Here is a 25,634-nt window from a genome sequence, read left to right on the forward strand (position 1 = left end):
TAATCCTCTCACCTCTTCACTTATTCCCCTACAACCGTCTCCCAAATAGCAACCATCAAAATGCTCTCCGTATCCATAATTCCATTTCTGTTCTTCTTGTCTGCTTAGTTTTTTCTTTTTTTAGATTCAATTGTTGATAGATTAGTATTTTTTCCATTTTATCGTTTATAGTTTTGATCTTTTTCTTAAATAAATCCTTTAACATTTCAGATAATAATGACTTGGTAATGATGAACTCCTTTAATATTTTTCTTGTCTGGGAAGCTTTTTATCTGGCCTTTGGTTCTAAATGATAGCTTTGCTGGGTAAAGCAATCTTGGCTGTAGGCCTACGCTCTTCATTACTTTGAATATTTCTTTTCAATGCCTTCTAGCCTGCAGTTTCTTTTGAGAAATCAGCTGACAGTCTTATGGGAACTCCCCTATAAGTAACTAACTGCTTTTTTTCTCACTGCTTTTAATATTCTCTCTTTATCTTTAAACTTTGTCATTTTAATTATGATGTGTTTAGGAGTGGGTCTCTTTGCATCCATCTTGCTTTGGACTGTCTGTGCTCCCTGGACTTGCATCTGTATTTCCTTCACCAAATTAGGGACATTTTCTTTCATTATTCTTTCAAATATATTTCCAAATTCTTGTTCTTTCTCTTCTCCTTCTGGCACTCCTCTGATGTGATTGTTGGGTCGCTTGAAGTTATCCAAGAGGCTGCTTACATTGTCCTCGCTTTTTTAAAATTCTTTTTTCTTATTGTTGTTTTGATTGGTTATTATTTTGTTTCCTCATGTCCCAAATCATTTATTTGATTCACAGCTTCATTCACTCTACTGTTGTTTCCCTGTAAATTTTTCTTTATTTGTATTAGTGTATCCTTTGTTAGAGACTGGACATTTTTATGCTGTTGAGGTCTTCACTAAGTTCCTTGGGGATCCTTACAACCAGTGCTTTGAACTCTGCATTTGATAGATTGCTTATCTCCCTTTTTTAAGTTCTTTTTCTGGAGTTTTTATCTGTTCTTTTATTTGGGCCATGTTTCTTTGTCTCCTCGCTTTGGCAGCCTCCCTATGTTTGTTTCTATGTATTAGGTAGAGCTGCTATGACTCCCTGTCTTGGTAGTGTGGCCTAATGTAGTTGGTGCCCTGTAGGGTTCAGTGAAACAGCCTCCTCTATCACCCAAGGTGGGTACTCAAGGTGCATCCTTTGTGTGGGCTGAGTGCACCCTCTTCTTTTACTTGAGACTTGGTTGTTGTTGGCAGGTCATTGGGAGGGATTTACCCAGGCTGGTGAGCTGCAAGGATTAGCTGTGACCACTGACCACCAACCTCTACCCTCCGTGGAGGGTCAGCTATGCAAGGGCAGGATGATGGTGCTCCGATGTGGTCTGTTGTTGTCCACTAGGTGTGCTGGGGCTGGGTTTCCTGGGTGGTGCAGGCCAAGGTCAGCCCCCACCTGTTTTTTTACTGGGGTCACCCTGCCTGAACTCTAGAGCAATCTGAGATGGCTGCTACTTGTGCTGAGCTTGGAGATTCCCAGGTGAAGCCAAGCTGTGAACCTAGGCTGGTTGCTGCTAGTGCCATGCCTGGGGCCACTTAGCAAGATGTACATGGCTGGTGGCTCACTAAGGCTGGCTGCTGCTTGTTTGAAAGGATGTAGAAAATTGTGAAGCATGACTCAGGACCAGCCATTCATATGGAAAATCTCTATTAACAACTTAGGTGGGCCTTTAAGTTAGGTGGGACAGAGTCCCAGGGACCTTGAGGGTAGGGCAAAGAGTGTTAGTCAGGTTGATGGAGTCTCAGAATTGGTACCTGCCTGTTGGCTCTGTGGCTCTTTGGGAGGAGGATTCAGAAAAGGGACAATGGCCTCTCCTTGCCTTTCTGTCTGGGAGAAATCTCCCCCAACGCCTGCTCTGATGCCAGACACTTCAGTTCCTCCCTGTGTGCCACTGGTGCCTTTCAAGCTGCTACTTCCATGCTGGAGCTCAGAGAGAGTGAGTCTGAGTAAGTCAGTGTGTGGGTTCTTTAAGAGGAACTACTTGGAATTCCAGAAGCTTCTTCCACTGAATTAGTCCCTGCTGGTTTTTGCAGCCAGGAGTTAATGGGGACTTATCTTCTGGCACTGGAAACCTGGGCTAGGGGTCTGGTGTTGGGCTGGGACTCCTCGCTCCTGAGATATCCATCCTGAATTTTTATCTACCATCTGTGGATGTGGGACTAGCCTGTTTGCATCTCCCTCACTCCTACCAGCCTGGATGGATGTGGTTTCTTTAATTCTGTGGTTGTAAGACTTCCATTCAACTTGATTTCTGATGGTTCTGAGCGATGACTGTCCTATAATTTAGTTGTAATTTTGATGTGGTTGTGTGAGGAGGTGAGCCATGTTTACCTATGCTGCCATCTTGACCAGAAGTCACACAAGTTATTCTTAATTTTTTTGGTCATCATAGGATGGCTGGTCATGGCAGATCAGGTACCACTTACGGTTCTCACAAAGCAGAATATTTCCTGTTGACACTCTTATATCGATGTCTTTTAAGCATTAAACTGCAAAATTCTATTCTTAAGAAATAATTTTTATTACAAAAATAATTTTTTCATGAGAGTTTGACTGTGAGTCAAGGTTGAGAGGGGAGAAAAGGGTCAGACTTTGTTTTTAATTTTTTAATGTAGGCTTTAAGAAAACTGCACTAACTTATTTAATTTTTTTAGGGATCAAGATTATTTAAGCTATGAAAATTTTTATGAACCTACAGGTATTTCCTACCCTTCAATTTCTTTCAAATATTTCTTATTATGTACTATTCAAAGGCCTGCACATTTAATAAGACTGTATGTTTATACATCACTTTACTCTTTTTATAATGTTTGCCTAGACTATGCCTTGTTTAGTCACTGAAACCACTGGTTCAATGGGCAGGATGGATTCCATTATCATCAATATATTAATACATGTGGGAATGTTCATTAATTCACTCATCAAACCCTGAACCTATAGCACATGCTAGGCACTTTACTGTGCCCAGAGTGTAGCAATCACCTGAAGTAATGCAATGAAAAGGAACCAGGAAGGGAGGAATGCTGCACTCTGCTATAACTGATTGTCAGTAGTGATTCAGAGAAGGCAAATAGGTAGTGAGAAATGGATATATTATTAGTTTATCTAAAGTAATTTTTGAGAGGTGATACATTTGTCATCCAAGGGAAATGCAAATCCTTTCCAGAAATTAAAACTTAATTAAAAAATACTCATAGTGCTACATTTTCAAAGGAAGATTCAAAGCAAGATCATGAGATGAGGTGGTGATAAGCAGAGGAAGCATCAGTGAGTGTGGACCACTGATGTATTATTTTGTTCCAAAACTTCCACTTGGTAAACATTAATCAAACAGAACAAATAGTAATTTGGGGTTCCACCAATTACCTTTCCTAAACAGACACTAAATATTTGATGGTTGGGTATAGATTTCTGTTAAATTCCAAGTGAGATTTCAGTGTAGTTTAATAAGGGTAAAGTACATTAAGTAGGGGTAAAAAAATAATTAATATTTCAAACTAGATCTACTTGCCTACTTTTATAGATTGACCTCGCCCTATTTCAAAACCTCCGCCAAAACTCAATTATTTAGGTTCTGTTTCCAAATGGCACAGGAATAACTTTTCATCAAATGCAGTTGTATGTGACATTAAAGCTTTGAATTTAAAATAAGACATGCTTTTAAAAACTCATAAAATGCAAATGTTTATAGTCTTTGAGCAGGAACTGCAATCTGTGCGAGAGTGATTTACCCACACTAAATTGACAAAAACATTACCTGTCTAACATAGCTTAATTATTTTATTAATCTGTTACCAGTTAGAACATTTTGTTTTGCATCCGGTGGGGTTTTCAATGATAGTTTTAGGATTTGCATTTGTTTTATTCCCCAACTGACTTTCCTAAGATTTTATTTCCGTTTATTTTATTGTGCTTTGAAAACAATTGCTCATCACAGCGACTTGGGTCCAACACCCTCTGTCACGTAGTGATGAATCTGTGGCATAGAGGAAGAGCTTGGGTTTCTGTGCCCAAGGTTTGAATACAGGTTCTGCCACTCATCCCCGTGTGAGCTTGGGGGCTATTGAACCTCTCTAAGCCTGTGTCTTCATCTATAGTCCAGGGACAGTGTGTAATCACAAGTGTGGTTATGAGAGTGAGAAACATTTTATGCTAAGAGTCTTGAATTGCACCTGGTTCATGGTAGGCTCTCAATAAATTGTAACTGGTGAAAAAAAATATTACTTGAGTCCAGAGTCAATGATGACTGGACTCATGATTAACAAGGGCTACTTTGGATGAAGTTTAGATAGTATAATATTGTTATTTATTCATTCAGGTGACCAAAATATATTTCTCACAAATATTTGATCTTTGTCCAGAACTCCCGACTCACAGCTTGGAATTTCCTAAGTGTTGAAAGTGATCAAGGTCTTTTGTTATGTTAATATGGTGAATTTTGAAAAGTGCCTAAATTTTCACTTTTTGGGCTGGCTGCCAAGGGAATCCACCATGGAATTAGAAGGTTGGACCTTACAGTCCCATTCCATTACCCTTTCCTCTGAGGAGGAGAGAGAGGCTGGGGGTTGAATCAATCATCAATAACCAAGGAGTTTATCAGTCAGGCCTATGTAATGAAGCCTCCATAAAAATCCAAAAGAAGAGATTTTGGGGGGGGTTTCCATGTTGGGGAACCAGAACACTTCCATGTGCCACTGTTCTGGGCCTTAAGCTCCACAAGGACAAAAACTCCTTTATTCAGGACCTTGCCCTATGTACCTACATATCTCTTCACCTGGCTCTTGATTTGAATCCTTTAATATCCTTTTTAATAAATGATAATCTAGTCAGTAAATGAATTTTCCTGAGTAATGTGAGCCATTCTCACAAGTTAATTGAACCAGAGTAGGGGGTCATAGGAACATCCAATCTGTAGCCAGAAGCACAGGTAAAAGCCTGCACTTTCAACCAAAGGCTGAACTGTGTGTATGTGTGGGTACTTTGGGGAGGGGGCATTCTTGTCAGACTGAACTCTTAACCTGTGGAAATGCAGTCTGTCACAGAGTAGATAGTGTCAGAATAGAGTTGAATTCTTGGACACCATGCTGTGTCTGGCAATTGTCTGTAGATGTGTGAGGAAACCACTCTTTCACTTCCCACCTTGGAATTAAATCCAGGAACCCAACTTAGATAGACATTCCTCAACGGTACTCTTCAGCTTCTCATATTATCTCTGGATTTCTTTATTTTTTCTTAAATCTGAAGATCATCCAGTCAATACTACATGCTCTGATGATCTAACCCTTGGCAATGCCCCCTGTTTCTCAAAATCAATGTGCCCCAGACTCTGAACCATTGTTTCTCTTGATGTAGGGATACAGGCATAGGTGGACAAATGAATTAGGAAAGGAACCTATAATCTGTCCTATTGTTTATTAGTTGCTCTGCCCAAGTGTTCTCATGTAATCATCTGTACTATCATTTAGCAGTGTTTCCAAGAGGGGGTGCTGGCCATGAGGACTATCTCAAGGCATTGGGTGTGGAGAGCAGTATCATTCTCAGGGAGAAATCAGGTAAATAAACGGTGGGAAGGGAACACTCTATTGAAGATGGTAACAGTCTTTATCTTTGTTTAGTAGCCTATAGTTAATATAAATCATATATTAAAAATGTGTTAACTACACTAAATCTACAAGATAAGTAGGATTATCACTACCCCTATTCATAGATGAGTTACTGGCCACATGTTCTACCCAGTGGTTAAACCAAACCTAGAGTCCCAGGGCCTCTAACTACCCCGGCTCAGTACTCACATCACGTTTTCCAGTCCTGCTTAGGGAAAAGAAGCCTGATTGCATCCACTTGAATGGGTTAAATTGTATCCTCTTCAAATTGAACAAGATTCCCCAAAACAATGAAATTCAGGCAGATGAGGGAGCTAATAATAAGCCCTCAACTGTGACTAATGGGATGCCTGTCAATGGGTTGCAAACAACTGCTTTTGTCCTTTTTATATAAGGTTATGGATTTCTATCATCATCATCACCAAAATCATAATCAATAGCTAACATTTATTGAGTATGTACTGTATGCTGTTGCATGTAGTGCTTTCTTACCTCTATCAGCCCTTCTAATCACCATATTCATTAGGTGTCACTTAAATCTTCCTCTACCGATTACAGAAGGCATAGAGACATTAAAGTCACACAACTAGATAACAAAATTATATGAAAAGGAGCTCCAATAATTTGGCTCTAGTGCCCTGATTAAGTTCATAGAGTTGAAGGGATCACTTGGCCGCTGTTATTCAACATACAAAAACAATATAAAAATTCCAGTAGTTCATTACTCTAGAAAGAAGTTAGGTAAGTTTCCTTAGAACAATGGGAATATTTAAACAATTACTTAAATAATTTTTATTTTAATTATTTTATTTTTTATTGAATGTATTGGGGTGACATTGGTTCACAAAACCATACAAATTTCAAGTGTACAACTCAATGAAACAGTGTCTGCACACTGCATTGTGTACCCATCATCCCAAGCAAAGTCTCTTTCAGTCCCCATTTTCCCCCCTTTGCCCACTTCCACCTTCCCCCACCCCTCTTTCCCTCTGGCTATCAGCACACTATTGTGTGTGTCTACGTGTTACATATATGTGTTTTTTGGTTAATCCCTTCACCTCCTTTCATCCAGTCCCCCGAACCCCCTCCTTTCTGACAGCTGTCAGTGTGTTTCATGACTCTGTTTTTATTTTGTTCATCAGTTTATTTTTGTTTATTAGATTCCACATATAAATGAGATCATATGGCATTTGTCTTCCTCTGACTGGCTTATTTAACTTAGTATAATAATCTCTAGGTCTGTCCATGCTGTTGCAAAAGGTAAGATTTCTTTTCCTTCCTTCCTTCCCTCCTTCCTTCCTTCCTTCCTTCCTTCCTTCCTTCCTTCCTTCCTTCCTTCCTTCCTTCCTTCCTTCCTTCCTTCCTTCCTTCCTTCCCTCCCTCCCTCCCTCCCTCCCTCCCTTCTTTCCTTCCTTCCTTCCTTCCTTTCCCTTTCTTTTTCTTTCATCTGAGTTAGTATTTCAATGTGCAAATATGCCACAGTTTTTTCTCCACTCATCTACTGATGGGCACTTGGACTGTCTCCAAACCTTGGCAATTGTAAATTGTGCTGCCATAAACATAGGGGTTGCATATATTCTTTTGAATTAGTGTTTTGGGTTTATTAGGACATATTCTCAGAAGTGGAATTACTAGGTCAAAAGGCACTCTCATTTTTAGTTTCTTGAGGTAACTCCATAATGTTTTCCACAGTGGCTGCATCAGTCTGCATTCCCACCAACAGTGTGCTAGGCTTTCCTTTTCTCCACATCCTCACCAACACTTGTTTGTTGATTTATTGATGATAACCATTCTGGCAGATGTGAAGTGAAAATTAATTTTGGTTTTAATTTGCATCTCTTGATGACTAGTGATGTTGAGCAATTTTTCATATTTATATTGGCCATTTGTATGTTCTCTTTGGAGAAGTTTCTATTCAGGTCCTTTGCTTATTTCTTAAAAATTTGGTTGGTTGTCTTCCCGTTGTTGAATTGTATACATTTTTTATATATTTTGGCAATTAACTCCTTACCAGGTATATAATTGGCAAATATATTCTCCCATTCAGTGGGTTACCGTTTCATTTTGTTGATTTTTTTTGTTGTTGTTGTGCAAAAGCTTTTTAGTTTGATGTAGTTACATTTGTTTATTTTGTCCTTGTTTCCCTTTCCTGAGGAGATATATCGGCAAAAATGTTGCTACAGGAGATGCGTGAGATTTTAGTGCCTGTGTTTCCTTCTAGGATTTCTATGGTTCACAACTTACATTTAAGTTGTGAATACATTTTGAGTTTGTTCTTATGCGTAGTGTAAATTGGTGGTCTAACTTTATTTTATTTTTTGCATGTACTTGTCCAATTTCTCCAACACTATTTATTGAAAAAAATGTCTTTACCCCATTGTGTAGTCTTGCCTTCTTTGTCAAATATTGATTATAGGGAGTGGGTTTATTTCTGTGCTCTCTGCTGTATTCCATTGAAGTATATGCCTGTTCTTATGCCCCTACCAGGCTGTTTTGAACACAGTGTCCTTGTAGTATAGTTTGATATAAGGTATTGTGATTCCTACAACTTCGTTCTCTCTCAAGGTTGTTGAAGCTATTTGGGTCTTTTTTGTTTCATATAAAGTTTTGGAATATTTGATCTAGATCTATGAAATGTGACAATATTTTAATAGAAATTGCATTCAATCTATTGATTGCCTTGGAAAGTATGGACATTTTAATGATGTTAATTCATCTATGAACACAGTATTTTTCCATTTATTTATAGCTTCCTTAATTTATTTCTTCAATATACAATAATTTTCTGAGTACACGTTTTTTATCTCCCTGGTTAAATTTATCCCAAGGCACCTTATTTTTTGTTGTTGTTGCTATAGTAAATGGGATTGTTTTCTTAGTTTCTCTTTCTGGTAGTTCATTACTGATGTATAAAAATGCAACTGATTTCTGATTATTAATTTTGTATCCTGCTACTTTGCTGAATTCATTTATTAGCTCTAGCAGTTTTTTTGTTAGACTCTTTAGGGTTTTCTACATACAATAACATGTCAACTTTGAATAATGACAGTTTTACTTCCACCTTTCTATTTGGATGCCTTTTATTTCTTCTTATCTGATTGTTGTGGCTAGAACTTCCAGTAATATTTTGAAGAAGAGTGGTAAAGGAGGACATCCTTGTCTTGTTCCTGATGTTAAGAGAAACACTTGTAGTTTTTGCCCACTGAGTATTTTGTTGGCTGTGGATTTTCATATATGGCCTTTATTAGGTTGAGATGTGTTTCCTCTATTCCCACCTTACTGAGAGTTTTAATCACAAACGGGTGCTTGATTTTATCAAACACTTTATCTGCATCTATTGATATGATGATGATGTTATATTTCATTTTGTTTATATGAGGTATCACATTTATCAATTTGTAAATATTTTACCAACTTTGCATCCACAGAGTAAATCCCACTTGACCATGGCATGTGATCTTTTTAATGTATTGCTGGATATGGTTTGCTAACACTCTGTTGAGGATTTTAGCATCTATGTTCATCCGGAATATTGTCCTGTAATTTTCTTTCTTTATAGTGTCTATATCTGGCATGGGAATTATTATAATGCTGGCCTTATAAAAAAAGCTTGGAAGTTTTCCCTTCTCTTGACATTTTAGGAATAGTTTGAGGAGGGTAGATGTTAGTTCTTCTCTAAATGTTTGGTAAATTCACCTGTGAAGCCTTTCAGTCCAGAACTTGTTTGCTGGGTTTTTTGATTACTGTATCCAGTTCATTAGTTGTAATCAGTTTTTCAGGTTTTCTGATTCTTCCTGATTCAGTTTTGGAAGATCGTATGATTTTAGGAATTTATCAATTTTCCCCAGGTTTTCCAATTTGTTGGCATTGGAAAATATAGTTTTGCTATATATTGGAAAAATATATTGGAAAAATAGAAAATAGTTGTTTATAGTATTTTCTTACAATCCATTGTATATCTGTGCTGTCAGTTGTACCTTCTCCTGTTTCATTTCTGGTTTTATTTTTGGGGTCTTCTTTCTTCTTTTCTTGGTGAGTCTGATTAGTGTTTTGTTAATCTTGTTATCTTTTCAAAGAAACAGTTTTTAGTTTCATTGATCCTTTGTATATATATTTTTCTAGTCTCTATGTCACTTATTCCTGCTCTAATCTTTATTATTTCCTTTCTTCTACTTACTCTGGGTTTTGTTTGTTGTTCTTTTTCTAGTTCCTTTAGGTGTTGGGTTAGATTGTTTATTTGAGATATTTCTTGCTTCTTGAGGTAGGCTGTAATGTTATAAACTTCAACTGCTGTTGCTGTGTCCCATGGATTTTGGGTTGTTGTGTGTTCATTATCATTTATTTCCAGGTAACTTTTGATTTCTTCCTTGATCTCATTGTTAACTCATTCATTGTTAAATAACATGCTGTTTATCTTCCATGTGTTTGAATATTTTTCAGTTTTTTAATTACAGTGGATTTCTAGTTTCATACCATTGTGGTCAGAGAAGATGCTTGATATGCTTTCAATCATCTTGAAGTTGTTAATGCTTATTTTGAGTCCTAACATGCGGCCTATCTGTGAGAATGTTTCATGTGCACTTGAAAAAAATGTATATTCTCTGCTTTGAGATGAAATGTTCTATAAATATCAATTAAATTCATCTGATCCAGTATATCATTTAAGGTCACTGTTGCCTTGTTGATTTTTTATCTAGAAGTTCTATCCATATATGTCAGTTGGTGTTAAAATCCCCACTGTGACTTTATTGCTGTAGATCTCTCTCTTAATGTCCAAAAAAATTTTTTTTTATATATTTAGGTGCTCTTGTGTTGAGTGTATATGTGTTTACAAGGGTTATATCCTCTTTTTTAAACCATTAAAGTATATTTTTATTGTTTATTCTATTACAGTTGTACCATATTTTTTCCATTTTGCCCCCCTCCACACAACCCATTTCTCTCTCACACAGTCAACCCCTCTTTGTTGTCCCTGTTGGATTAACCTTCTTGTTGGAGGAATCCCTTTAGCAGTATGTAGAGATCTTCTTTGTATCTTGTCATGGACTTTTTTACTTTTGAAATCTATTTTGTCTGATATAAGTATTGCTACTCCAGCTTTATTTTTATTTCCATTTGCATGAAATATTTTTTCTAACCCTTCACTTTTAGTCTGTTTATGTTTTGTTCTTTGGTAGGACTCTTATTTTCTTATCCAGGTACCCTACATTTTTTGATTAGAGCATTTAATTCATTTACATTTAAGGTTATTATTGATAGGTACTTATTTATTGCTATTTTATTCTTTATACCTATGTTATTCACCTTCTCTCAATTTTTCTTCTTCTTCTTAAAGCAGGTCCTTTAACATTTTCTTACAAGACTGGTTTGGTTGTAATGAACGCTTTTAGTGTTTTTTTTTTTTCTTTTTTACTTTTTTTTTTGTGTGTGTGTCTGAAAGCTCTTTATTTTTCCTTCAATTTTAAATGATATCCTTGCTGGATAGAGTAGTCTCGAGTCTTTGCTTTTCATCACTTTGAATGTTTTATGCCAATCCCTTCTGGGCTGAAGTGTTTCTGTGCAGAAATCAGCTGACAGCCTTATGAGAGCTCCCTTGAAAGAGACTAATTGCTTTTCTCTTGCTGCTTTTATAATTCTCTCTTTATCTTTAATCTTTGGCATTTTAATTATAATGTGTCTGGGTGTGGGCCTCTTTCAGTTCATCTTGAGTGGGACTCTGGTGCTTCCCGAACCTGTGTGACTTTTTCCTTCACCAGGTTAGGGAACTTTTCAGTCATTATTTCTTCAGACAGGTTCTTGATCCCTTGTTTACTCTCTTCTTCTTGTACCCCTATGATGCAGATATTGTTACACCTGATGTTGTCTCTGAGATCCTTTAGGCTTTTCTCACTTTTAAAAATTCTCTTTCCTTTTTGCTTTGGTGCTTAGAGTTGTCTTGACCTCTAAATCACTGCTTCAGTCTTATGCTTCATCCAACCTGCTGTTGATTCCTTGAAGTTTATTCTTCATTTCAGATATTGTGTACTTCATTTCTGACTGGTTCTTTTTTATGGTTTCTATGTCCTTTTTAATGCCTACTATCTTTTTGTTTAAGTTTTCACTAAGATCATCCATTCTTCCCCTAAGGTCCTCGAACATCCTTATAACCATTGTTTTAAAGTCTGCTTTTGATATTTTGTTTCCTTCCATTTCATTTCACTCTTTTTCTGGGGATTTCTCTTGTTCTTTCATTGGGGTCTATTTCTTTGTCCCCTCATTCTGTCTCTGTATATTAGGTAGATCTTCTGTGACTCCCAAACTTGTTATGATGGCTATATGTTAAGGTGTCTTGTTGCACTCAGTGGCACAATCCTCCAGATCATGTGTGCTCCTTGCTCTAGGAATATTTCTTGTGGGTTATGTGCATCCTCCTGTTGTAGTTGAATCTTGAATGCTGTTGGCCCTTTCATGGGTGGCGTTAACCCTTTAGACTGGCTGATTAAAAGGTAAATCTTGATCATTGTGTGTGGGACTCTGTGCAGGGGCTATCCCCTGAGGCAGAGTTGTTCCCAGCAGTGTCTGGTGCCTGCTGGAGTTCCCCTTTGGGTGTGCTGCTAGTGTGGTTAGTTGGGTCAAGCTCTGGTATGGTCTGAGGCCTACCATTGATTTTGTTGGTTCTGGGTTCACTTGGGTGGAGCTCAGGTACAGGTTGATGTCAGATGTTGTATATAACTGGCCATAGGATACCTGTCTAGAGCTACTACACTGTCCACTCTTTGTGTCTGCATCTATGGAACCTGGGTGTGTGTGGGAGGGGCCATTCTGTGTATAAGGGCTGGTTTCCCCAAGCTTAGAGCTGGGGGCAGATCTATAAAAGGACTGAGGCTCCCCTGAGGTCAGCCTCTACCTCCTGGCTACTCCACCTACCTCTGAGGTTGCCTGGTCTTCCACCAGGGCCTTCTGAAGAAAGACTGAAGAGTGGACCCAAACTGGTTGCAATGCATAGGCCCTTCCACAAGTTGTGAGCTCAGTAGGGTGGGGCAAACAGGGTCAGGAGGACAGGGCTAGTGGGTCCTTTACTTGGGGTCACGCGGTCAGGCATTCGATGAGGGGTAAGTGGCCCCTATTCCAGCAGCAAACCACTCAATCTCTGCCAGAGTCTCTAACTCTAGTTTTCCCAAAAGGGGTACACTGAATGCTCAGGTTGTGTGCCACCAGCTGTCCCTTCTGCAGGAGCAAACTCAGTCAGGTGGAGGCATCATGCTCAGGACAGGATCAAAAGAGTCTTCCATTGGGGGTGACGCCAGCCCAGCCTGCAAGAGGGGGCCAAGCATTTTGTCAAAGTCTAAGGCAATAGCCCTTGAGGGACTCAGACTCTGACTGTCTCAGCTCAGAGCAGCTCTCCCTCCCCCTGCAGAACTGAGTTCAGCAGGGCAGGGTATCTGGCTCTCGGATAGGCAGATCCCAACAGTCTCCCATTGGGAGTGGTGCTTGCAAACCTGCTGGAGAGGGCCACACATGTCTTCCTCTTCCCAGAGTAGCACGGCTGAACTCCCAGGGGAGACAGGAGTGCCCTCTCCCCCCACCCCATAATGTAGCCAGTACCCCAGTACTTGCCCATCTGATTTCTGGACAAAAGCCTCCCTGGGAGACACGATCTGAAAGTCCCAGCTCTGCACCACACTCTGATCCTCTAGCACAACTAAGCTCAGCAGTACTGAGTCTGCTAAATGATTCAACAAGTTGGGAGGTGCCAGCTGTGCATTCGAAGTGGGGGAGACCAGTACCCCTCCCAAAGCCACACAGTTCAGTCACTGTCTGAGTCTCTGAAAAGATCCACTCCAGAAAAACAGTGCTTCAAAAGTCACTATTGTGTACAGCCAGCAGATGCCTCTGTAGTACCCAAGCATGGTAGAGTGGACTTGCCAGCTGTCGGGGGACCAGGCATGCACTTGCCAGGTTGGTGCTGTAACAATAGGAATGCTTGTCCTTGGGAAGGTGGCATCTGGGTCTCCAGCTGACTCCCTTTTCTTCCAGGCAGACTGAATCTCCACTGATTTTCACCAGCAGATGCTATGAGGGCTTCTCTTCCCTTGTCTGTTGCTCTGGGTTGGAGGCCCTGCATGGGGTCTCAACCCCTTTGCTCCTGGGGTGAGGGAGTTTTGTAGCTGAGATATCCTTCCAGCTCCTCAGCTACCAGCCCTTTCTGCATCTCTGCCCTTCTTACCAGTCTGTACATGGCTTCTTTTGTAAATCCTTGGTTATAATATTTCAGTTCAGCTAGCCCTCATTTGGTTATTCAGGTTGATTGCTGTATAATTTAGCTATAAATGCAGTTTGGGGCTGGGTGCAGGTGAGTGTAGCTTCCACCTACTCTTCGGCCATCTTGGAATGTCCACATTTAAATAATTTTAAAAATATAAATTAAAATATACTAAAATGTCCAGACTAGACAACTCTGAGGTGCTGGTACAGAGGGCAATCAGGTTCATTATCCCAGGGTGACACGTTTCCTGTCACTCATGGGAAACCTGCTGGTCTGGTCCTTTACCCTCTTGTGAGGAGGATACAAGAACTGCATGGGGCATAGACTTGGGTGGCCTAACTTTGGCCAGCTTCCTGGAGGTGACTTCCTAGTGACACCCAGGTTTCAGCCAAACTCTTTAGCAGGAGTATGGTGAGCCTCCCACACAGCTGTTTTTGTTTGTTTGTTTTTCAAAGTTAAGTGAATAGAGGGTGGGAGAACTAACCCAACCATTACCCTTTCTCAAGGCAGCACTGAGTTCTTGTGTGGCCATGAATGTGTCTGCAGCACCATGTTGTCTATATTTGAGCTGTGTTTTCACATTTCACATTGTGTTAATTGCGCAGACACAGTCAGGCAGAGCTGCTTCTACTCCACTTCTTAGAACCCTGCAAACACTACCAGCTGAAGTGCAGGCGTTTTGATATTGCTCCTGTCCCCTTGCTATGGCTGGCCTGAGAGGTGAGCCTCACTCTGCAACCAGCCCAGAGAAGGAGGGAGATATGCCAACAGGAAGGAAGACAAATTAAGCAGGACCACTGAACAGGACTGTGATTAGCACCACGCAGTACAGTGGTGTTTGATGGTGATACCGTTAGGATCTGTGCTGCTAGGCATGTAAAGCTTTTCTATCACATAGAAATGATTGGTAAGAAGTTTTAGACTCATTGGTAGGAAAGTCACCAACAAAGTGAAGGAGTGGACAGAACAGAGGTGTCTTTGATTCAGACTTACTAGTGTTCGTTCACTTTCTGTTAATAACAAGACAGCACCCATTTTTGTTCAAATATGGCTCTCAGATCCCTTTATTTAAAATACTAGAAATTAAAGGAAAATCGGATTGGTTTGTTAGGCAAGAAATCATTTATAAGGGGCTTCTCCTCCCTGCCAGATTTCATTTCCTATATTCTAGAGATAATAATTATCTTCTCTCCCTGTCTTTAACACCAAATATAAAGCCATAATTTAAATACATATTAATACATCTAGTCACTGAGGGAGAATAATCATAGTTCATAAATTTGACAGTATAGCCTCACTAGGAAACAGGATTCTTCCTTTATTTTAATTATTTGTAATAATTTGGGAACCCTGGGGTAAGGTGGGGGAGAAGCAAATTCTCCTAGCAAATTAATATCCACAAAGACACTAACAGAATCCTGAATAATAGTGTTCCATTTGGAGAGGGTTGAGGATAAATTCTTTGGATAGAACATAGTTTGATAGATAAAATAGAATATAATATTTTTTCTACCCTCTTCCTTCAAATGACCCTGGTCCTTTTTTCTCCACTTTTTCTTGTTTTCTTTTAAATCATCACATAAAATGGCGATCCATTTTTTCTGCATTTTACTTGCAATAGGTCAACATGTGACTTAAATGGTAAAGAAAGCTCTTAATTTGGGAGACATGAGATTAACTATTTTATACATAAAATGGTTCATTCCCATTTACATGAAATAATGATTATATAAATTTATTTTTCACATAATGGGTTGAAATTTTCTCTCATGAATAAAAGTAATGGATTATAAAGTAGTTTAAAAAGTCGTTTAAAATGCTGTTTTGATTAGGTGTCTGTGTTTGACTAAGACACATTATTTTCTTAATAAGTTTCATTGCCTTCGGTGACTCCTTTCTCAAAGGGAAGGAAAAAACAGCAAATTAAAGGTACATGTTAGCATGGTAAAAAGTTCCAGTGGCAGGACACAAATTATTTTATTACTAAATCAACTGAGCCATTGATACTTCGCAATTCATGAACAAATTTTCCATTACTATAAAGTCATGCTTTTATTGACTGTTATAAAATCACCATTTGTATCTTTTTTATCCCGCTGTGTTTCTATTTTATTGGAATAGTCCTGTAACAGGTATAACATCAGCTCAGATTACCACGAAATCTATAAAATAGCTTCCTGCTACTACCTTTGGTACAGATTGAAAGAATACATTATGATCCCACTGAGTCTCTGATAAAAACTGTGCTTCACATGCCCCCATGGTTTATCCTTATCTCTAGACACCCAGACTTTATCTGCTTTATTAAATTATGGGACCATCTCACTGGTATTGATTAATTATGGTAACCCTAATGAAAGCATCTGGGTCATGAGATTTAGGTATAAACTTTAGGCATGGCAATAAAAGCGAAAAAAAAAAATCCAAAAATGCTGCAGGAACTAAGAATGCTCCAACAACAGGTTATCTTTGCTGATGCTTTGGTTGAAACTGACCACTTTAGTCTGTGATGTTCAGATATGGTGACCCCCTGGGCTTAAAATAAAAACGGGGAAGAGAACATGACAATAAACTGCAAATAGCTCTGATTAAATTTAAATAAAAAGAGTGAAAAATCCAGAAGGAATTGTTTTTTCTTTACGAGATTGTTGTCAATAATTTTTAAATATAGAAAGTGTGTATAATATAAAACTTTCATAAACTATGATCTGCATCTTTTGAATATTAGTAGAAGAATATAACAGATCAAAAGTGCTCTTAAGTGCTAATAGTGATAGAATTTCTAGCCATGCTCTTATCCATGCTACGAATATCAGCTAAATACATTCTTATTTCCTTCTGCATGGAACATCGCATTCTATTGATGTTCAAATATAATTTTTCTAACTACGAGGAATAATTTTGTTTTTACAATACACGGCAAACCATATCTGGACTATATTAACTCCAGTTGATTTCCAAAGAACAAGTCACATGGCAGAGGTAGTCATCACTACCAATGAGGACATGCCAGAAGGTTCAATGGACACCATGGAAGAACTTTCTAGTCATCTGTTGCTTATAAGGGCAAACGCCATATCAGCGTTATGTATCACTATTTCTACTAGCTTTGTGTATAGCTATGTGTGCTTCTCAGAGAGTTTTCAGATAGCTCAACCCATCTGATTGTTATACTATATCAGGCAAACTGATCGATGAGCTATTTGACTGCTGAGGACACGATGGTTATGTAATGGGACTCAAATTCAATCCTGGTCACCAGCTTTTCTACCAGACTTTTTGAAAATGTGTCAGGTATGTTTGATTTCATGGAACAATGCTATAGTGATTTATACCCACTATTTTAACACACAATATTATGGAACAAATTAATAAAGGGAACTATAACTTAAGACTTTGCATTATAAAGTGAGTTACTGATAAATATTTAAAAAATATGTTTTCATAAAACAATGAAATATAATCTTTGTCCAAGAAAACAGTTAGCCATTTTAAAAGGAGATTATTGAACACTGAGCCAAGGAGGTCCAATATATGAAAACTTATTTCATATATACACTTTGATTGTCTGGCTTGTGCATTGGAGGCTAAAGTGTTAAAAATTCTACAGAGGCAGTGTGGAAAAAGTTGTTTTTTTCCCCTAGTTTCTGAGAAAGCAAAGGTCTATTTTCTCTCCTTCCTGGCTTTTGATGAAATACCAATGTTCTTTTTTATATCATACTTTTGTTCTTTAAAATGATCCATGAAGTTCTTAAAATGTTAACTTTCTTTCCTATTGACACATTTAATGACTTCAGAGATGCTTTATTTTTATTCCTGATAGCTCTTCAATTGTTTATGGCTTCTTGAATGTGAACTTTAAATTTCCTTCTTTCTGTCATCTCGGTTCAATCATAATCTCCAACAGAACACTTAAAAACACAGAAGAGCTTTTTATGAAGTCATCCAGGGATGAATCTTTTATACGGTGGAAATAAAACCCTTTTGTTGTGTGGGGGGTCCAGAACAAGTCACCCCAACATGTGTTCCTGTGGTATGCAGATTGGCTTGAGCTAAACACAACTTTAGCTACAGGCTCAGGAAAAACTTCTGTTCACCACCCTCCACGTAATTGCCTAGCAGAATCTGTCTTAGAGGCCTTGCTGGTAAGAGATGATTAGCAATAACTTTTTCAACCCACCTGTATGGCGGGGCAAACTTTCGTTTACTCAACATCTGTTCTTATCATTCTACAATGACCCCTTGAGACCCTCAAGGTTCATTACCTCTTCCTTAGCCCATAGTGTCTTATATACCTCAGCCCCCTTTTCTGTCTCTAAACCTTTCCTCCATGTGGGGTCTCTGACTCTCTCATGTACATGGGGTTGCCATACATATGCATGTATTACATTTGGTTATTTTCTCTTGCTAATCTGTGTCAGGCCTATCTGATTATTACCCCAGCCAGATAAACCTTGGGGATAGATTGAATTTTGTTCCTCTTTCCGGAACTATTTTCAGTAAGTTAGACTTTTATGAATCTATGATTTTTTAAATGCTTTTGTTTGTATGGTATGGGGATAAGAAGAGGAGTAGCACTTTGTAGATCTAAGCCAACATAATTATTTGCCAATTAAAATAGAAGTATGTGGATGAAAAAAGTAAGCATTTCAACACGATCACTTTTATATTCTGGAGAATTTATTTTCCTTATGATTAAAAGATACCCTTTGTAAGAAACTCATCAAAACTTCCCTGTCCTTCTAGTACCAAAATGATTGCAATTCTGTCAACATGTCACACGGGCATATAAAACCTTCTTTTATTGTGTCAGCCTACAGGCCTCCTTGATCTCAATTGATGTGAATTTCATTTAATTGCCAAACTGTAGAAAGATGCCGGGTAAAATCTGTGATTCCTCCCCTACCCCCAGTTCACACTTTCTTTTCTTCTTGAAATTGAACTTGTCTAACCAGCAGGACTTCCTAATTTTGATGGCTAGCCTTTAATTAGTTATAATTTAGCTACCACCTTGTTTTATATTTCAGGTCAATATTGGCAATTGTACCAATGCTCTCTTTGTTTTTCCAGTCTGAAATTTGTTTTACCAACAATAATGCTGATGATGTTGATAACAAGAAAATAACTATAGGCATAATAACAGTGATATAAATGTAAAAAGTGAGCTTCAGTAGGTTGCCCTGGTTTAAAGGCTGCTCCTAAAGGAAATTTCACATTTTCTTGTGGCCCAGTGACATATAGATTTGGGAGAGGATTGGGGAGAGGATTTACATTTTTAATCACCATCTAAATGTCTGCAAGTAGAGTCTTACATTGATCTCTTTGCTGTCAAAATATCTGTACCCACATTTTCTTTTGGTGCTAGTTTGATGCATTCACAATGACTCACCCTTTGCTTAATCAAATTGCCTAACAGGACTGGCATCACTGGGTCTTAGAGGCAACCAAAATTATGAAAGCGGAATTGTATGACATGCCGGCATTTGAAGCAAGCTATCTGGGAAGAGAATTTCATTTGATTAATTAATATATGGGCTTTAAAGTGACTAAAGGGCAATTTAGAATTATCTGCAGATCTCAAGATAAAGCGCTCTCTGGTGGTAGGTAAGTAGGCATAGGACAGAACCAAGTAGTTGGCTTATTAGACAGCATTTAACCTTTCATGGGTTTTCCCCATGGTTTGGGTTACATCTAGATAGTCAGCTTACAAGCTTTTATTTAACTTTTCTGTGTTAGGCACTGTTATAGTCTCCAGGGATACAGCAATGAACAAAAGAGAGTCACTGCCAGCAAGGGGCATGCATTCTACCCATGAGAGCAGACAATAGACGTATAACAAATAATTAAGATAATTTCAGGAATACACACTATGAATAAGATAAAAGAGGTGAATGTTCCACTCCAGTGACAGGAGGCAGGAGTCACTTTAATAGATGACAAAGGTCTTCTGAGGAGGAACCACTGGAGTTGGACTCTTGGTGGTGAGAAGAGGGCACCTTACAGGGATTTGGGGAATGAGTGTCACAAACACGAGGAGCAGCAGACAAAGAGACCTTGTGATCAAAACCAGATGTGTCGTGTGCCAGAAGGAAAGTCAGTGTGACAATTGTGTTGTGAGTGAGGGGAGGGATGGAAGAGATGAAGGCCAGGTTTGGAGACCTTGCAGACTTTAGTCAGGGTTGGATTTCATTTCAAGTATAATAGGAAGCAAAGGTTTTAAAGCTTCAGAAATACATTGTTGACAGAGCAACAGTTTGAAGAGTATGGCCTTGATCCAGAGGAGAGGTGCCAGAGGTTTGCACGGGGATATGAGTGGAGAAGGTGAGCAGTGGCTGGGTTAGAAATACGTGGTATATTTTAGAGAGCTGGGTGTGAGTGTGAAGCAAAGAAAGGGTGACATATAGATTTGGGAGAGGATTGGGGTGTGAGTGGACTAGAAAATAGAAATGAATATGAAATATTAACAGTGGTGCCTTCACCCTGTTAAGTTGAGAATGCCCACTAGATATTTCGATGAAGATGCCAAGTAGGAGTTGGATAAAAGAGAATAGACCTCGGTGAGTGGTCTAGGCTGGGGAAATAAATCCCTGCTACATGGATTGCATTTGAAACCATGGGAGTTGTGGAGATCACACGGGAGGAGTGGGTACAAGGAGAGGAGGCCTGGGGACAGAGTCCTGAGAACACTGAAATATTTATAGGTTTTGTAGAAAGAAGGGTCCAGTCAAGGAGCTTAGAAGAAAAGGGTTTCTCGTGTAGTAGGAAAACTAGGCAGATGTATAGCATGGAAGTCAAGAAAATAAAATGACTAGAGAAGAGTGTATTCAATCATGACATGTTACTGCAATGTAAAGTAAGAATTGTCCACTCTGAAAATTCTTGTATCTTGTGAGATGCAAATCTTACCTGCTGGATTATCTAGGGGGGTGAACTATAACATAAGTCAGAGTAGAGCTGGCATCAAAGCATTGCACTTTTCCCATTGTGATAGATTCCAGTTCTTTGCGGTTATTTCCTACCAATCTCCAACAAAATTTATAAAACTATAGAGACATGCTAAGATCTTTTGAGATGAGAAGAGTCAGAGAGTCAAGGGCCATCGACCTGCTTTATAAACAGGAAAATGAAGACCTTGAAGAGTTGAGGCTTGCTTAAGTTCAATGCACCTGTCGCATTACCTTCCTTGCAAATTCAGAGGTAAGCAGGTTGGCATCCTGCTACCAGGTAAACTAGTAGTAGAATAAAGATATTCATTTTCTCTTTTATCCTCACGATACAACGGCCAGTCATTATAACTAACCCCAGATGCATAAATCAGAGAGACTGCTCTAGGTTGTCTCTGCCAGGGAAGTTTAGGAGTGGAACGGGTTGAGCAGCAGATCCCACATTGTGACTCAGAAAAGCAACCCTGGATCAGTACACCGAAGGCCTTTCATTTCATTTCATTTTTCAGGAAAAGAAACCTGTGAGTCTATAACCCTATCCGTTCCATCAAGTCATAGCTCCCTCTGTCTATGCAATTTCTTGGTTAAACTTACAGCAACCATAATGCAATGAATTCAAAATTTTCTCTTATGGCCAATAGCAACTCACACAATGAGACCTCATTATACAGCAGGGGTTCTTAATGGGGAGGCGGTAGTGCTCCCCAGAGGACATTTGGCAACGTCTGCAGACAGAGGCAGTTTGGTTGTCACTGAAGGGGCTGCCATGGCATTTGGAGGGCAGAGACCCAGGATATTGCTAAATATCCTACAGCTCACAGGACAGTCCCCAACAACAAAAAAATGCCAATAACATGAAGGTTGAAAATCTCTGATAAGAAGAAAACTAACAAGCATCAAGCATTAGTTTTAATTTTAAAATGGATTGAGAGTGCAATCCTGTTAGTTTATTTTCCTGTTATACTTGTATATAACAATATCAGTGTCTCCAATTTTTGCCATTGGTTTCACTTTGAAAAAAGAAAATAAGAAAGGTATTCCATTAGAAGCACACAAAAATGCCCACAGCTCTCTACTGATTCCATTAATGCAATTTAGCATTTCTTGTGAAGTTTTTGTGTCTTAAAACCCCTACTGCTCCTGAGACAAAATTTGGAATTTTAAAGTCACTCTAAGAAACAAACAAACAAAACCCCCCCAAATTTCAGATTTGAAGCTCACCAACTAATGGGTATCCAGGGCAACTGATTTTCAATGAAGCAATTCTTTTCTTAATCATATTCTATGATCAGAAACATACTTCTGCTAGATGTGGTTATGCTTTATAAAACAGTGCTATGCATTCAGCATATCCTTAGTACATGCTTCTTAAATAAGTGATGTTCACTGATTAAACTGTGCTTTCTGTTTCCTTGTAATTATTTCTCCTTAGATATGAAATCTTAGTCTTAGAAAATTTTTGCCTGGGACACTAATTATCCCCAGACAATGGAGTCTTTTTCCAATCTATTTCTATCCTCCGCTCTTATTATTTTAACTGCTTCAACATGCTTGAGGAATATGAGAAATGCATTTTCCCACCCCCTATTCTGGTTCAAGTGGACTGCTCCTGGGCCCCATAGCCTAGAGAGGAAAACTGCTTTTTATTAAATATTTTCTTAGGGCTATAAGAGTTTGAGTACTTGCAAAGTGGCAGGTGGGACTCTGTGAGTTTTCATGACTATATTGTGAAGTCCTCAGTCAAAACATCGTTACAGGGTAGAAGAATTCAGCACAGAGCTAGGAGCCATGAGGTAAGGGATGAACAAAGCAAATGCTCCTAACTGTATTATTCACCCGAGCCCCAAACCACCTGCTTCCCTTGGGGAGACTGTTCTTCCTTCTAGAATCTTGTGGTCTGGAGAGGAAACTGAGAACGTTCTAACATATATTAAACAATCACATTCCAAACCAGTAAAAGGAATAAGAGGCCACACAGACTGATCACAAATGATGGGAATCAGAAAAACTGGAGTGCTTGATTTCAAAACTTTATTGTAAGTCATTGTTACTTATTCCTTGATGGATGTAACTGCATTGATTGGTTTCCTTTGGACATAACACGCTCAGCCATATTCTTGCTTTCCCTGTTAAGCAGTGATCAGATACGGCAAAAGAAACAACTATCTCCCCTTGGACACAGAGGAGCTTGGACATCAAGTCTTACTTTAAAAATTGAGTATCTCAGAGTACCACACACACTCTCCTCATCAGGATTCTTATTATTGTTGGTGGGGCAGTTAAAAGAGAAGCAATAGGCCCAAAACGGAGTTAACAGGTGCTAAGCCTCACATCAGCAAACCAAGACTTCAAACCTAACACAGTTGCAGTTCCAGCCTCTCCTGGGAATGTAAACTTTAACCAGTCAATTTGGAGTTAGCTGGTCAGCAGAAGTGAGGTAATTTGCCTGATTGGCACCTTCCATACATTATAGGACAGTGACCTAAACCTGAAACAGTCCACTTTTTGTACTCTTTGCTGGAAAACTTCCTTGTCCCATCCATATTCTGCCTTTAAAAAAGCCTTTGATTTTCTACAGCTCTTGGGACCTCCTATATATTTGCTAGAGGGGATGTTGCTGGACTCATGAATCATTGACTAAAGCAATTACATCTTCAAGTTTACTTAGCTGAATTTTTTTAGCATGTCCTATTTCCTAACTTTTCTCAGAAAAAGAAAAGGTAGCATTCTTTAAACACAGGAATTTTGCTGGCTTCAAAATTGGAGATACCAGTTGAAAGTGAGGGGAGGAGAGAGATCAAAAATAACAAAAACAGAATTTTGAGAGCAAAGAAGGCTAAGAAATTAGGAAGGGATTTGGAGGAGGGACAGAGGAAACTGGAGATTTCTTTTTAAAGGCGTCCCCACACTTCGGGCCTAGGTTCTCTCTGAATGTTAATTACAGTCTTTACCTTGGCATTTTGCTCTCATATCAGGGAAGCAATTACTGGCCTAATTCAAATTCATAGCAGCCATTAACAATGAACAAACAGATACATTATTTTAATTCCATTTACTGCTTCCTTTCTGCTGATGTATTGACCCATGAAGCTTTGACTGGATGTCCTGTAATTGGCATTTGGCAAAGGTTGTTATCATCATCATACTTTTCATACGTGAGTATTTATTAAGCATATATTACACATATAATACCTGGCAGGGCAGACAGCTTAAAGACCACAGGGCAGAAATAGCCTTTGCTTTTATGGGACTTATATAATGATGACCTCATTTTTAGATAAAACTTTAGCCGGTGAGTGTGTGTAAAGGGTCAAGGTGAATACCAATATGCTAACAGAATTATTTTATTAACTTAAATATCATTTTAACCACTCTCAGTATCTTATTTTAGTCATGTTAGATTTCATTCTTGGCTCATAATACCATTTATATGAGGCTCCAGGGAAAGATCTCACAGAGAATTAATAAAGAGAGAAAAACAAGAGAAATGGCTCTGAAATGAAAAAAATCTATGACCCCTTTCCTTTGATTTTCTCTTCTGTATTATGCCAGTGACTTTTCTTATCAGGAAGCTCAATAATAATTCCTTCTTTCTTATGAGTTATGTGTGCTGACATGATTTTTATTATGTCTTAATTTGGAGATATTTTATATGTGCCAAGTCATTTGTTTGATTTTCCTTCTTCAGAACCATTTAATGCCATTGTCTTATGTCTGAAGACACCGGCCCTTACATAAGTTAGTTAGTTTAGCTAGAAACAGTGCCCAATCCCTCAGCACCATGATAATTCAATGAGCTGTAGGGATGTTATTCACCTGCTTGGATCTCAGTTACCTCACCTATAAAGAAAAGATGATGGGATTCTAGAGGGTGTTCTAGCCCTGAGATTTTGCCTATATAGTTATTCAAAACATTTGTTCATTATAGAAACTAAATATGATCCTGTGTTTCCTGGCTTGTGGACCAAGCCAGTGCTATGAAATATTGTGCAACAGGAAGACTTTATTTAACACTACATTGATGTTTCTTCTTTTATGCCCTTTGATTCCTCCCTGTTTTAATACTCGAAGTTTTCATGACTTCTCCCTCAGATCATCTCCAAAAGCCTACAGTGTGACATCATACCTGTCTCCTTGTGTGTGTGCATATCTTTATGTTTGTAAGGGTTAGGTCTATGTCTCTGAAGTTCTCTCTGTACAGGGTCTAGCAAAATCCAAATTTAGATAGTAGTAGTTGATTTAAACGAATACTCCAAACCTTACTAAAATCAATTTAGAAAAGCTGAATTGTATAATGCCTACTATTAGAAGGATATTATTGAAAAGGAGGTCAGTCCTGTTCATCCCCACCACCCCTTGCAGGAATCCCATTTCCACCACCTTGACAGATGGTCATCCAGTCTGCTGCTTCAGCAGTGACCAGTTGCTCACAGATTCTCGTGGCTGGTCACATATTGTTGATCGTTCTTATAAGGAGAGATTATGTTCTCCAGATGAGCCAAGATTTTGTCTCATTGTATTTCAGCCATCTTTTAAAATAATTTTGCCTTTACATTAACAAGGAATTCACCTAACATTGTCACCATTCAAGTATTTAATGACAACTATCATGTGATGTTATCTGATATTAACCTCATGTGGTTGCCCAATTTTTCCTACCTTAAATAAAGGAAAGAAATCTATTTCATTCTACCTGACATACTCAAAGCCCCTAAGGTATCAGATGTCTAGGATTTTGCTGACATTTAATAAAGTGTCTAGACAGAGGGTACACACTTCATTGGAGGATTTC

This window comes from Pteronotus mesoamericanus, unplaced genomic scaffold, assembly GCF_021234165.1.
Source record: "Pteronotus mesoamericanus isolate MK-2021 breed Mesoamerican mustached bat unplaced genomic scaffold, CSHL_Meso_final contig_130, whole genome shotgun sequence".
Lineage (NCBI taxonomy): Eukaryota > Metazoa > Chordata > Mammalia > Chiroptera > Mormoopidae > Pteronotus > Pteronotus mesoamericanus.